This window comes from Physeter macrocephalus, chromosome 12 (genome assembly GCF_002837175.3).
Source record: "Physeter macrocephalus isolate SW-GA chromosome 12, ASM283717v5, whole genome shotgun sequence".
NCBI lineage: Eukaryota > Metazoa > Chordata > Mammalia > Artiodactyla > Physeteridae > Physeter > Physeter macrocephalus.
The window spans coordinates 63,331,123-63,345,568 of NC_041225.1; the positions used below are offsets into that span (position 1 = coordinate 63,331,123).

Below are 14,446 nucleotides of genomic sequence, written 5' to 3' on the forward strand. Positions count from 1 at the left end.
ACTTGGAGTAGCCTGCTGTGCTGAATAGTAGCAGCCTGCTGTAAGCACCTCAGTGCACACAGCTGGGAGGCTCTGAACCCATTTCCTCTCCTTTGCCTGACACGGTTCAGGGTTGGTGCAGCCAACCTCCCACCTTAACCCCACACCTTCCGTTCTGTCAGGCCTCTCACTCAGTGATCCACATCAGCCGTGCCTGTTCCCATATCTTCCCCTCTTACCAGGATAGTCCTGCCCTTAGAATGCTGTGAGTGAGTGGCCTTGAACCAAAATATGCAACAGTCATTGAGTCAGCATAAGTTCTGAGGTTGCGCTGGCTTCCCTACATTTTGTTTTGTTTTGTTTTGTATAAATTTATTTATTTATTTATTTTTGGCTGCGTTGGATCTTCATTGCTGCGTGCGGGCTTTCTCTAGTTGTGGCGCGAGCGGGGGCTACTCTTCGTTGTGGTGCACAGGCTTCTCGTTGCAGTGCCTTCTCTTGTTGTGGAGCACGGGCTCTAGGCGTGTGGGCTTCAGTAGTTGTGGCTCGTGGGCTCTAGAGCACAGGCTCAGTAGTTGTGGTGCACGGCCTTAGCTGCTCCGTGGCATGTGAGATCTTCCCGGTGGCTTCCCTACATTTTGGAACACATTGACCAGGTATCTTCCTTCCTCTCCTCCATACCTAAATCCTACTTTCAGGACCACTCTCTAATTCCACATCCTTGATGAAACCTTCTTGCTATTTCATCTATGTCAATTTCATCTATTTCCAACTAGATTAAAAATCCCTTGAGAGCAGGAACATATTTTCTTCTACTAATGTTTTTACTAACAGGTTTTATACCAAGCTAGATGCCATATAAAAACTCTATTCATCAAGAAGTTGGCTTCTTCCCATCTCCACAGTCTTTGAAGTTGACCACTTGCCAGCCAGGTCCATTGCAAAATGAAAGTACAGGGCCCTGGCCAGGGGTGAGGAAATCAATCTCCCCCTTCCCATAGGCCCACTACCCCAACCCACAGTCAACAGGTGACTCCCTGAAAGATTGCAGCCTCCATGCTGGCTGCACTCAGTACATAGATCAGAGGCTGCCCACTGTGGCATTGCCAGCCCAGGGCAGAGATTGCTCCCACCTCTCCCTGACATGAGATGCCACGAGCACACACCCCACCTGGACCCTCCCCACACCTGTACCCAGACCCCTGCCAGGAACAGAAGGCAATAGTGACACACAGGCCTCCCCCCACCGATGCAACCTGGTCATCACTCCAGGTGGAGGGTGGCAGTGATCACAAGGCAGGGACGGGGAAGGGGAGGCCAGGTGAGGCTCAGGTTGCCAGGGGATAGGGAGCAGATAGTCAAAAATCCATCCCAGGGAGGCAGGAAGGCTAGGAAGACAGGACTGCAGGAGGGTAAAGGCTATCAGTCCCTGGGCACATGCTCCATTGTCCCATTCACTTACAGAAACAAAATCAAAGATAAAATTACTAACAATTTCAAGACGGTGGATGGTGAGCATTAACCACCAAGTGTGGGTCCCTTTTGAGTGTGTGGCCCTGTGTAACCGCGCTGGAGGCACACCTATGAAGCCAGCCTGCGGTTTCCTGACATCTCTGCCATAACTCTACCCGTAAAAATACAGGGGAACAATGGGTAATTCACTTAGGGATACAAAAAGTTACCCTAACAGCTATGGATACCCCCAGTTACTACCTCTCCTGTCCTGCATGGATAGGAGGATTCGTAACTTGGAAATATATCTGCAGGGGGATGAGTAAAATTGGCCAATAAGGCACTCATTGAATATTTAGCAAACAGATACACAGCTTTGGTGGAAAATTCTGGGGTTTCTTTAATTAAAAAAAAAAAGAAGTTGATTTAGCCATGACTCGCCTCCCCTTTCCCCACTGAAGTCATTCCCCTTCTTACCTTCCACGAAATTCAATAATTTTTGATGCTTATCAGTCAGAACAGAAATGGTTAAAACAAATTTTACTCAATTCCTATTAACAAGTTTAATGCAGTGTCACTGGTTTCAAACCCAGTGTTAACCACTGTAAGCTGTGCACTATTTTTCTCTCCCTCACATCTTTAATTCATGACTGTAGCTGAATCTTTATCCTAAGAAGATTTTTAAAAGGTTGATTGATCCAACTGGCACTGGCCTAGATTGGATCCCATGATGGATAATGCATTTTTTTTAACACAAGCAAAGAGTCCCTTTTCTCAATAACTGAAGTCTTTTTTTAAAAAATTTCTTTCTTTATTATTTATTTATTTGTTTGGCTACATTGGGTCTTTGTTGCGTGGGCTTTCTCTAATTGTGGCGAGCAGGGGCTACTCTTCGTTGCAGCACGCAGGCTTCTCATCGCGATGGCTTCTCTTCTTGTGGAGCACAGGTTCTAGGGTGCGCGGGCTTCAGTAGTTGTGGCGCTCAGGCTCAGTAGTTGTGGCTCGCGGGCTCTAGAGCGCAGGCTCAGTAGTTGTGGCACATGGGCTTAGTTGCTCTGCGGCATGTGGGATCTTCCTGGACCAGGGCTCGAACTCCTGTCCTCTGCATTGGCAGGCAGATTCTTAACCACTGCACCACCAGGGAAGTCCCAATAACTGAAGTCTTGATAGAGTGAGGCTGCCATCAAGAACTGAATTTCTGAGCTGGGCTGGGACAGGGCCTGCTGCCTGTTTGCACCAATGACATCTGAATTTCTCTTTTTCCTTTCAAGCATCCTGAGATTTTGGCTGGCTGTGTGTGCCTCATGCAGCACCCAGCTGCTGGGTTAACATCTGTGAGATGCTAATTATCTGGTGAGTTTTGTAGCCCAGAGAGTGAACTGTGCTGCCCAATAATTGTAACAGAACAAGGTCTCAGAATGGAAATGAGCTGCTGGGATGCCGGACAGTTTTGCATAGTGGTGTCTGAATCCTGGGAAAAATTTCCTCTGTAGTTGCTAGTTCCTACTCATCTGCAAGTGCTTCCAGGGACAGAGAGGTTTTATTTATCTCTTGGTGTCTGCTACATAGTTAGCATCCAGTAAGTGCTTATTGAATTGACACATCCCAGCCCTCTTTCTTTTTTCCATTTCGCCTCCAAATTCTTCCCCTGGGAACTAATATGAGTACCATTGGCCACATCCTTGCTAGAAATTTTCTCACTAAGAAAATCTTATCAGTTGCTTCAAGGGTCAGGTGAAGAAGCACTGGCACTTTTAACACACTTTCCAGGCCAGTAAGAGTCCACTGGATTTCTTCCTTTCTAGGTTTCCATACCACAGAGGTGATTTCTGATCCTAGGGGTCCCTGGAGAAATGGCAGGTGATCCCTTTCGTCACTGGCTCAGGAGATCACTACTAGGATCCACTGACCTTTTGTCTGTGGGTTGTTTCTCTAAGCTGAGGCAAAGAATCAAATTATAGACCCAAATCCCCATTAAGCCAATATTCATTTTCCCTGTGCTTTTATGGAAAGTAGTAATAAATCTTGCTTTGTAAGGCCTTTGCCTCCTTATTCAGTCCCTCAGCTAATAAGATCAAGACTATTCCTGGAATTAGATTAAATAATTTGACTCTCCTCTTTCTAGAAGTTTCGGAGCTCTCACTGACCTTTCTTGCAGAAGCACAAGCTGTCTTGTTTTTTTTCTTCCCAATGGCCTATGAATACCCTGTCATTTAAAGAGCAAAAGTAAAAAGGAGTAAAATAAAGGCAGGAAAACTGGGAGTCAGCTTCCACTAACTAGTTATATGGTCCCAAACTCTCTCAGAGCCTCAGTTTCCTTTCTGTAAAATTCAGGACTCAGATGAAAAAGCTATCTTTAAAGGTTCCTTTTGACACTCAAAATCTAGATATCTCAGAGGGTTGAAGCCTTCATAAATAGACTATAATTCTCTAGGCCTAAGGAAATTGTTTTCTTTGTGATGAGAACAATTTTTTTCTTTTCTTTTCTTTCTTTATTTCAGTTCAGTTGATTTCTTTCTAAACCACAGGATTCATTTTCTGAAATTGCTGTTTCTTCCTTCAAAAGCGTCAGTTGTCCTCAGACTTGTCAGCCAGCTCCATCGCTTTTATGTGAGGTCTGTGAAATAAGGGAGTGTTTTAGAGCAGAATGTGAATGAGCAGTGACAGGGCACAGGCGTGGCTGAAGAACCCCCAAGGAGGCCAAGTCAGCCCCCCTTCCATCATCTCCTAACATCCAGAACCCTGTCCAGAATCTGAGTGAATAAAATGCTGTTTGTCAATGAACCCATCAATAATGATTCCTCCAGTGACTAATATGTGCATTAAAATATTGATCCCTCACATTTAGAACCCCAACAATCGTGCTGGCCTTAGTTTTTATTTTTATTATTTTTTTAACATCTTTATTGGAGTATAATTGCTTTACAATGGTGTGTTAGTTTCTGCTGTATAACAAAGTGAATCAGCTACACGTATACATACATCCCCATATCTCCTCCCTCCTGCGTCTCCCTCCCACCCTCCCTATCCCACCCCTCTAGGTGATCACAAAGCACTGAGCTGATCTCCCTGTGCTATGTTGGCCTTAGTTTTTACAATCAGAGCAAGCTGTGTTACTGGGATTTAAGGACAACATTTCCATGGAAGAAGATCATGTCAGAAGACTTCAGAGATTAAGAACATGGACTCTGCAGCGGTCAGGATAAGTTCAAGTTCTGATCCCACCATTTACTAGCTGTGTAAGCTTTAAATTCCCTAAGTTTCTACATCCTCATATGTAAAATGGAGATAGTAAATAATACCTACTTCATAGGGTAGGACAAGAAGTAATTGAAATAAATTGTGGAAAGAGCCTAGGAAAGTATCTGGCACATAGTAAATGCCCAATAGATTCGGTTATTATTAATAGTGATACTGCATTAATAATACATAAGTACAATGTCCCTTGTTTGCCCTAATCTAGAGAAGCAACTGTGGCCTTGGGCATCACATACCTTTCTGGACTTCTCTTGGGTCCCTGAAGCAATGATAAAGTGGGAGAAAATGCCTTTATATTTCAATCATTGAAAGTAATGGTAAATTTCTTTAAAATACCTAAGATTATGGTTTAATGTAAAAATAGCTTTCTTCAAAGAGACAGAGAATAGAGAATTTAAGCAACTAAAACAATTAAGAAGTTCTTAAAAGAGAAAGAATGATTTGGGCCCTCCATTGATGACATGGGTGAGTTTCAACTCTCACCCTTGGTTGGGGTTGATGCTCTGGTTCTAGCCAATTAGAGAGGTAGTGAACCAGAGAAGAAGGGACAGAATAAGGACTTTCATGGGCTGTGGCACCATATGGCCTAAAATAGTCCAGAACTCAGTAAAGCTTGTTTGACTGAAAGCATCTATTCTTCTGTCATCCACACTCCCTGGAAATCAGATGGTGTTATAAACCCGGAGGGCCAAGGCCTATGAAACACAGTGACTCCTGCTAAACGGGGATGATGCCCTGACGAAACAGCAGTCTTAGTTTTTACTTTAGAATACAGATTCATGTTTGAGATGATGTTCACATATTCCCTTGGGTCAGGGGGTGGCCCAAAAAGTCCCAAAGAATTTGTGTTCAGGTTTGTATCTGCCCTAGCTCTTAATGAAAGCCAATATAGTATTGGCTATAACCACCAGAGGGTCCCTAATGGGATTTGCTTATATTACAGAATCAACAGTACATTCAGTGTGCCCGCAGTCAGGGAGGAATAGACAAACACAGAAGTGTGGAATTGCTTCACCAAGTCTGGCTCCAAATTGTGAAATGTCTCAGTCTGAGGTGTAGCTCAAGCAACCCTTGGAACAAGCTTGCCGAGCTGGCTGGCTAGATCCAGAAGATGGAGATAACATAAATGGAGAGGGAAATTGTGTCCACTCAGAAGTGAAGACAGTAGGTAGACAGACCCAGCCAGCCATTCAGATATAGTGAGAGGCCATTTGAATTGGAAAAAAAAAAAAAAAGGTATCATGCAAATCATAACTAAATTATTGAAGGGAAGACATAGCAGAACAGGAAATGTGTGTGCAGATAAGTGAAGCCTCCATTAATGCTTTCCCTGCACTTATCAGAAGGGGTTTCAATTAACCTTATGAAGACCAAGGCAATCACAGTAGGGAGAAGGGATGGATTTAGGATTAATCTCCTGTTGTTTCCTACACTAATTTATAAGGGAAATGCTTCTAATGAGAGCCTAGTTGGGAATTAACCCCAAGATGATTAGATTGTTTTAAAAAAGAGGAAGAACCTTAAAGACAGTGATTCCCAAACCTGGCTACACACTGGACTCATTTAGAGATCTTTATAAATTTCCAAAGCCCAGAACACACTGCAGCCCAGCGACATCATAATCTCTAGGGATGGGACACAGGCATTAGTATTTATTTATTTATTGGCATTAGTATTTTTTGAAGCCCCCCTTGAATCTAAGGTACAGACAAGTTTGGGAATCACTGTCTAATGGACCATATACGTACACTGTGGAGATTTGTTAGGAAATGGCGTGTTAGGTTAAAGGAAAATTAAATACAGTCGTCAAGAAATAGCAAGAAGTTAGCCTGCCTTAAAACAGAACAGGATGCATGTCTCTCATTTCCTTTATTTGTAATTTTAAAAGTGTGTGTCAGTGTCCAAGAGAAATGGATGAAGAGACAGAGCCACATTCAAAAAAGAAAAAAAGGGGTCCAAGATGGCAGTGTAAGAGAATCCTGAACTCACCTCCTCCCACAAACACACCGAATGTACAGTTACATGTGGAACAACTTCCTCTGAATAAAAAAGCCTCAGAACTGGCTGAGTGACTCCTACGCAGCTGGCAGAGGAGAGGAGACCCACATTGAAGCTGGTGTCACTGCAGCAGGAAAATGCCTGGAGTGTTTCACCTCTAAAGATGAGCGGGAATTTCCCTGGTTACGACAACACTGTGGACCAGGAAAGGGAGCTGTGTGAATCCAACACAGTCACTATCTTGTCTAGATGTAATCTCTCCCAGTTCAACATCATCCAGCTCTTAGAAAGGGGAAACGAACCTGTTTGCTCCATTTTAATCTTGTCAGTGGCATCACGTGGTTAAGAGCACAAACACTGGAGCTAGACTGATGGATGTGATCTTGGGTAAGGAACATTCCATGTATTACAGACATTCTCTCCATCCCCAAACCACAAATGATGATAAGATGTCACAGAATCAACCTAAGTATAATGATCCCTGCAGAAGAAGCAGGGCAAGATTTTTGAATCGATAAATTCTATCTCTTTCTGAGGTTCAAGCTGTGAAAACCATATAATCTTGGCACTTCTAAAAAACACGTTTTCTACTATGTGTAGAGGGCATGGCAGCAAATCAAGTCGAAGAAAGGCATGGAGATTACATCCTTAATTTCACTGTCTTCCCCATAACACATGATCTATGAGGCATTGAATTTCAGCAAAAAATTATACCTGGAGGCAGAAACTGTTACCTGGTCAAACAAATTAAGATAAAGATGTCTTTTTTAGTGTGGATTCATCTTATCTTTCCTCCTTTTTACATATACTATCATTTCTCAATGTATCACTCTTCTTCAAGATAAAGTAAAAAAATCTATGCCTAGGGGCTTCCCTGGTGGCACAGTGGTTGAGAGTCCGCCTGCCAATGCAGGGGACACGGGTTCGCGCCCCGGTCCGGGAAGATCCCACATGCCGCGGAGCGGCCGGGCCTGTGAGCCATGGCCGCTGAGCCTGCGCGTCCGGAGTCTGTGCTCCGCAACGGCAGAGGCCACAACAGAGGCCCGCGTACCGCAAAAAAAAAAAAAAAAAAAAATCTATGCCTAACACACAGAAGAAACGGCTAACAATCTTAAGCCAAGTTGGGAAGCGGAGAGTGCAGTTTCTTTTTTGTTGTTTTTCGGGTTTTTTTGTTTGTTTGGGTTTTTTGTGTTTTTTTTTTTTTTAATTTAGTTGGTTGCGCTGGGTCTTAGTTGTGGCAGACAGGCTACTTAGTTGCGGCTCACGGGCTCCTTAGTTGCAGCAGGCGGCTCCTTAGTTGCAGCTCCCCAGCTCCTTAGTTGTAGCATGTGAACTCTTAGTTGCGGCATGCATGTGGGATCTAGTTCTCTACCAGGGATCGAACCCCGGCCCCCTGCATTGGGAGCGTGGAGTCTTATCTACTGCGCCACCAGGGAAGTCCTGACAGTGCCGTTTTTCAGAGTGCTAGTCTCACCTCCTGCACTCGGCCAGTCGTGAGGACCACAACATTTCCCTTCTTGTCAACGCTGGATATACTGAGAGTAGGTGATGAATCGGTGGATGTTAAATGTGGAAATCTGGGAAGTGTTCACCCCTTGGGACAGTCTGTAAGGTGGGAGGTTCATGTCATCTTGAAGGCTTTTTTACCTAGTATTCTACCATTGCTCACAGGGAAGATGGCAGTGGATTCTGAGGAAGCTTCCCTCATGGAGCTGGTGTGGGGAAAGGCAATGCAGCTGCTGTGGTTGGGACACAGAGCACTCCTGGGCCTTTCTCCCCATCTCCTAGATGGAAACAAAGTCTTAATCTGAGAGGGTAGGGTAATAGAGACTATCACCCTTCAGGTCCTGAGGAAGGGGAGGTGAAACAAACACACACACACACAAACATACACATGCTTCTATTCCCAGGGAAGAGGCAGAAACATGTACAGAAGGAAATATGACAGGCAAGGCTGGAGCACTGAACAGGCCACACCATGATATCAGCAACACAGGGCCTTCCCAGGACTGAAGATTAACCAGGTCCTCAGGAAACACTCTCCCCTGCTCCCCACCACTAGGCCACGGAGCATCAGTAACAAGCAGCAGTGAGATGCTGCTAGCAGAGCTGGAAGAAAGACTCTTAAACTGAAGCACAGCATGAGGCCAAGAGCTAACACTGAAATTCAAAAACACACGAATTAAAACCCTATGGAAAACCAGCCTCTACCCTAAACATAAGACATCTCTCCATGATTTGAGGTCTGTGGTACGCTGAGGGTAACAATAGCAATAATAATCCTCCAAGGCAGCCTAACTCCTGATGAAGAATTAATGAAAAACCAACATAAAGGCCTAGCAGAAGAAAAGGCATAACGCTTTCCAATCATAAAAATGACTTTCCTCAGTCTCCACTTACTGACACCACCTGTCTAACCTACGACCAAAAAACTACAAGGCAGAGAGCCCCAGGCTTGCCATCCCTGTCATGCACCCATGGGGGACCTGCTACTCACCATGCCCAGAAGAGCCCAGCCCGACCCCTTTTCCTGCATTTTCATCCAGGATTTCACATTACATTTAGTTGTCATTTCTCCCTACAGAGTTGGAGCTATGGTGAATTTTCAAAGGCATCAGTCCCATCTCAGCATGCCTTCGGAGACACCCCAGGCCAAAGGGAAGTCTGCAGAGTGCCCCTACCTCTCAGGGGCTCTCTACGTTTTTAATACAGTCATTATGTATCTTAAAAGAAAAGAAAAGGGGCTTTCCTGGTGGCGCAGTGGTTAAGGATCCACCTGCCAATGCAGGAGACACGGGTTCGAGCCCTGGTCCAGGAAGATCCCACATGCCACGGAGCAACTAAGCCCGTGTGCTACAACTACTGAAGCCCGCGCGCCTAGAGCCCATGCTCCACAGCAAGAGAAGCCACCGCAATGAGAAAACTGCGCACCGCAACGAAGAGTAGCCCGCGCTCTCTGCAACTAGAGAAAAGCCCATGGGCAGCAATGAAGACCCAACGCAGCCAAAAATAAATAACCAAACAAAATAAAATAAATTTATTAAAAAGAGAAGAAAAGACAACTAGAGTTAAATGCAAGTAATTATTAAATGAGGACCTCAAACTTGGTGTCTGAGAGTGGGATAGAAATCAAAGGAGTTCATTGCCATTTTAGATACAGCAGTTTATATATCTTTGCCTCATAGCATGTTCACATCCATGACCTAATTTTAGCTTATGCATCTCTGTGAAGTAGGCAGAGAAAGTATTATTTTTCTCTCCCACTTCCACAGATGGGAAAACAGATCAAGAGCATTTCATGATTTACTCAGCATTACAGAGCAGAGCGAGTGCAGGATAGGACTGGAATTTGGTTTTGCAAAACTCCCTGCTGAGTGTCCTTTCCTCCATGCTGTGTTACCCTGCTGCCCTTGAGAAGCTCTATAAGAGTGGGAAAAGTTACAGTGACCACCAAATCAAGAAAACATGACATTTGGAGAGCTGAACGAAAGAGTTCTGCTATTAGGGGAATAAAAATCTAGAACAGATGCCAAAAGACACATCAAGGTGGTAGCAAAGTGCTGGACACCCTGCCCTTGAGGATGCTTCATGAATATTAGGTGAGGTTAATACACTGGATTGTCTCCAAATTTACATTGGGTTGGTGGGCAAAGGTAATGTCAGTGAGAGTACAAGAAATGACAAAAAAGATGGAAGTAACCTTACAGATATTTTCTTTTGGCCTACAGTTTGAAGGCCCCTCTTCAGTCAAGTAGGTTGTGAGAGTGCCAATGAGTTGTTGCTGCCCTGGCTTTTATTACTTGCAAGAAATAGAAATTCACCGGAGCTGGCTTAACCACAATAGGATGGAAAGGTGATTTATTGGCCCTAAGGGCAAGAATGTGCCAGGCCGAAGGAAAATCCAGAACTGGGAACTTGTAGGCTGTCAGAAACTCAGGGGATATGTGCTCTCCCCAGCTTTCATTTCTGTTTCTGAGTATTTGTGTCCTTTTTTTTTTTTTTTTCTGGGGAGTTCCCCCTGTTGTTCTGCCCACATGTGGGATCAAAGACAGACTGTCACAGCTCCTCAAGTTCATATTTCAGCCATATGAACTCAGGCTCTCTCCTCTCATCCCTCTCTCTCAAACAAAGCCCCCATGGAAGGAACTCTTTTGGCCCAAATTGGCTCAGGAATCCCTGATCCAATCAACTATGACCAGGAGTCAGGGTCCCATTAGGCATAAACAGCTGTTAGGAGCCACTCTCTACAGATGACAATAAAGCATTTATAGATAGGAATCATTTAAGCTGAGCATGTACTTTGAAATATATCTACCATACATGCCCACTAGCATGGCTACGCTAAAAAAAAAAAAAAAAAAAAAGGAAAATATAAAATGTTAGCAAGAATGTGGAGAAATTGGAACCCTCATGTAATGTAAATGGTATATGAATATACATGTAAAATGGTGCAGTTGCTATGGAAAACAGTTTGGTGGTTCCTGAATAGATTAAACATAGAATTACCAAATGACTCAACAATTCAACTCCTGGGTATACATCCCAAAGAAATGAAAACAGGTGTTGAAACAAAAACTCATTCACAGATCTTTGTAGCAGCACAATTCAGAACAGCCAAAAGGTAGAAACAACCCAAATGTCCATTAGCTGATGAGTGGCTAAACAATGTGGTATAGCTGTTTGGCCATACAATGGGATACTATTTGCCCATAAAAAAAGAAATGAAGTAATACATGTTCCACCAGGGATGAACCTGAAAGACATTATGCTAAGTGAAAAAAAAAACAGATATAAAAGACCACATATCATATGATTCCATTTATATGAAATATCCAGACCAGGAAAATCCACAGAGACAAAGCAGATCCCTGATTGCCAGGAGCTGGGGGAGATAGGAATGAAGAATAACTGCTTAACGGGTATAGGGTCTCCTTTTTGGGGTGATAAAAATGTTCTGAAACTAGAAAGTGGGTATGGTTTCACAACATTGTGAAGGTACTAAATGTCACTAAGTTGTACGGTTTAAACTTTCATGTTATATGTATTTTACTACAATTAAAGTACATTAGATATATAGGGACTTCCCTGGTGGTCCAGTGATAAAGAATCCGCCTTACAATGCAGGGGACTCGGGTTCAATCCCTAGTCAGGGAACTAAAATCCCACATGCCACAGGGCAACTAAGCCCGAGTGCCACAATTACTGAGCTCGTGCGCCTCAACTAGAGAGCCCGCGTGCCGCAAACTACAGACAGCTCACACACGTGGAACCTGCGTGCCACAACTAGAGAAGAGAAAAACCCACCCGCCACAACTAGAGAGAAGCCCACGTGCCGCAACGAAAGATCCCGCATGCCTCAATGAAGATCTCGAGTGCCACAACTAAGACCTGACACAGCCAAAAATAAGTAAATAAACAAATCTTTAAAACAAAAGTATATTAGATATATAAAATCACCTAAAAATGCTCTGAGAAGACTGATCACATCTACTACCCTGGAGTAGCCTAGTTGAGAATAATAACTAATACATTAACTCATTCACTCATTCAGCAAACATGAATGAATTGAGCATGTATTATGTGTATCAAGCTGTGCCAGGCATATGGGAGCTAAGAGGCTCAGTCCCCAGCATCAAGGGGCTGACAGATTAGTGGAGCAGACACAGATAGATAGATAATTTCAATATAATGTGATAAGTGCTAAGACTAAGACATGCTCATGGTGTTTTGGGAATTCAGATGAGGCATGATCACGAAAGACTGACTTAGGGATGAGGCAACACCTGAGCTGATCCATAAGAGATGAATAGGACCTGTCCTGGTGAGGTGGCAAGGAGGGAGAAGGGCATTCCGGACAGAGGAAAGAAATGCACTAAGGCCCACGACGAGACAGAAGGTGGCCAGCGGAAGAGGGGGTGAGCCAGGAGCAAGAGAGCACCAGGGGGAGAAGCAGAGTGTAAGAAGGTTGGAATGTGAGGGCGTAGGAAGCAGGAGAACCAAGTGTTCACAGAGGGTGACAGTGGAGAGAAGGGAGAGAAGCCAGAAGAGAAAGGGGTCAATGGTGTCATGACTTCAGCAAAGTCAAGTAGACAGGCTGAAAGTGACCATGGACCTGACCATGTGTCCTTTGCACACTTTTGGTCATGGCAGGCTATGGTCTCACCAGGTATACCTTGAAGTTTGGCTGGGAAGGAAGTCTCAGTGTGATGGAGAGGGAACGTATTTATGGGCTCAGGAGAAAGACAAGATGAGCCAGAGAAAAAGAAGGTAGAGAAGAGAGAGAACCAATGACGCCAAGGAGGGGCCACAGCTGTGGAGCTCTCAGGAGGGGTTAACTTTGGCCAAGTAAGGGAGTCCCACAGCCTCTCAGATGAGGAGAGACAGGAAGGATGAAAGAGGGCAGAGGGGGGATACATCAGGGTGAGGGAATTCCTACCTGATGGCTTCTATTTTCTCAGCAAAACTCAAGGAGTGGGAAATGCTTAGAAGAATCACTGTGGGGAAGGACGAGTTTGCTGACAGGGACTCTGAAAGGGTTTCCAGGCTGCTCGGCACCGCGGAGGCTGGCAGATGACGGCTCTGTAGTAGCCAGTCTGCGTGGGCTGTGATTTCTCCAGCAGAGCTCAGGATCCCAGATGTCAGAGAGAAGGAAGAGCCAACCTGGGGTACAGCCAGACAGGAGCAGGACCTGCAGAGGGCAGGGAGGGTTTAGGCCAAGGAGGGTGATGACGTGGCTCCTGAAGCTTAGGCTAAATAGGGACGGAAATGAGGAAGAGGAGGGTAGGGTTCTGATGCAAGGACAGAACATGGCAAGGGAAAGAGACTGTAGGTTTTGAGGAAGTTGAAAACCCAGCATACTGGGAGGTAGGAGTGGGTGGGCTGGAAGGTGGGAGGCTCTGATGCGAGTGGGCTGGAGAACAATATGAGGCAATATGTAATCAAGTGCTAAATAGGATGATATGAAAGGTAAGTGGGCATAAGTGCTGGGGAGGAGGGGGTGTGTTCCAAACTGAGCGCTCAGTGAGGATGGGGGAGAAATCCAGTGCAATTTGCTGCGTTAACATTTACAGCTGGCGTGGCACCCCCAGTGGGGAATTCAAGGTGATGATGTAGCAAATGGAATCTTGAAGCCTAGAAAGCACTGGGTGGATCAAACCTTTCTGAGGACACAGTTTCTTTAGTCTCAATAGAGGTGGAAAATAAACAGTAGGAGAGACTTAAAATACTCTTAATCCTGCCTACGAAATGCTGCTGTAAAATTTCAGTAAATCCTGAAATTTACTTTGCCTGTTTCATTCACTCCCTGCTTCAAGTCCCCTTTAATACAATGTCCACACTCCCCCTCCTCAGCTAGTCTGGAAATTTCAAGAAGCTAATGCATGCTGTACATTTCTGTAAGATAAGGCCATGAATTAATGTGCAGCGGGGGCGGTTTGGGAGGGGGGATGAGAAAAATCATCAAGGTGGTCTTTGATGAAGACATGGTTTACAGCATTTGTTCTAGTCCATAGGAGCCTGGAGCCAGAGAGGTTAAGCCGTGGCCTGAAGTAGTACAGCCAGTGAGTAGCAGAGCCCAGACCAGGCCAGCACTCTTTCCTCAAATCAACTCAGAGGGAGCCAGCTGATTTCCTTCCCTGCCCACTTCCTGGTCAGTCAAAACCAGAGCCTCTATTTTTTTTTTTTTTTTTTTTTTGGTACGCGGGCCTCTCACTGTCGTGGCCTCTCCCATTGCGGAGCACAGGCTCCGGACGCGCAGGCT

General features: G+C 44.8%; 1 long non-coding RNA gene across 1 annotated transcript in view; it reads right to left on the reverse strand.

Annotated features, from left to right (window-relative positions):
• Positions 1-2,270: 2,270 nt before the first annotated feature.
• LOC102988051 (uncharacterized) overlaps positions 2,271-14,446 on the reverse strand; it is a 71,241-nt gene continuing 59,065 nt past the window's right edge. The window contains exon 4 of the long non-coding RNA XR_447707.4: positions 2,271-4,048. This is a non-coding gene — a long non-coding RNA (uncharacterized lncRNA). The remainder of the gene's footprint in view (positions 4,049-14,446) is intronic.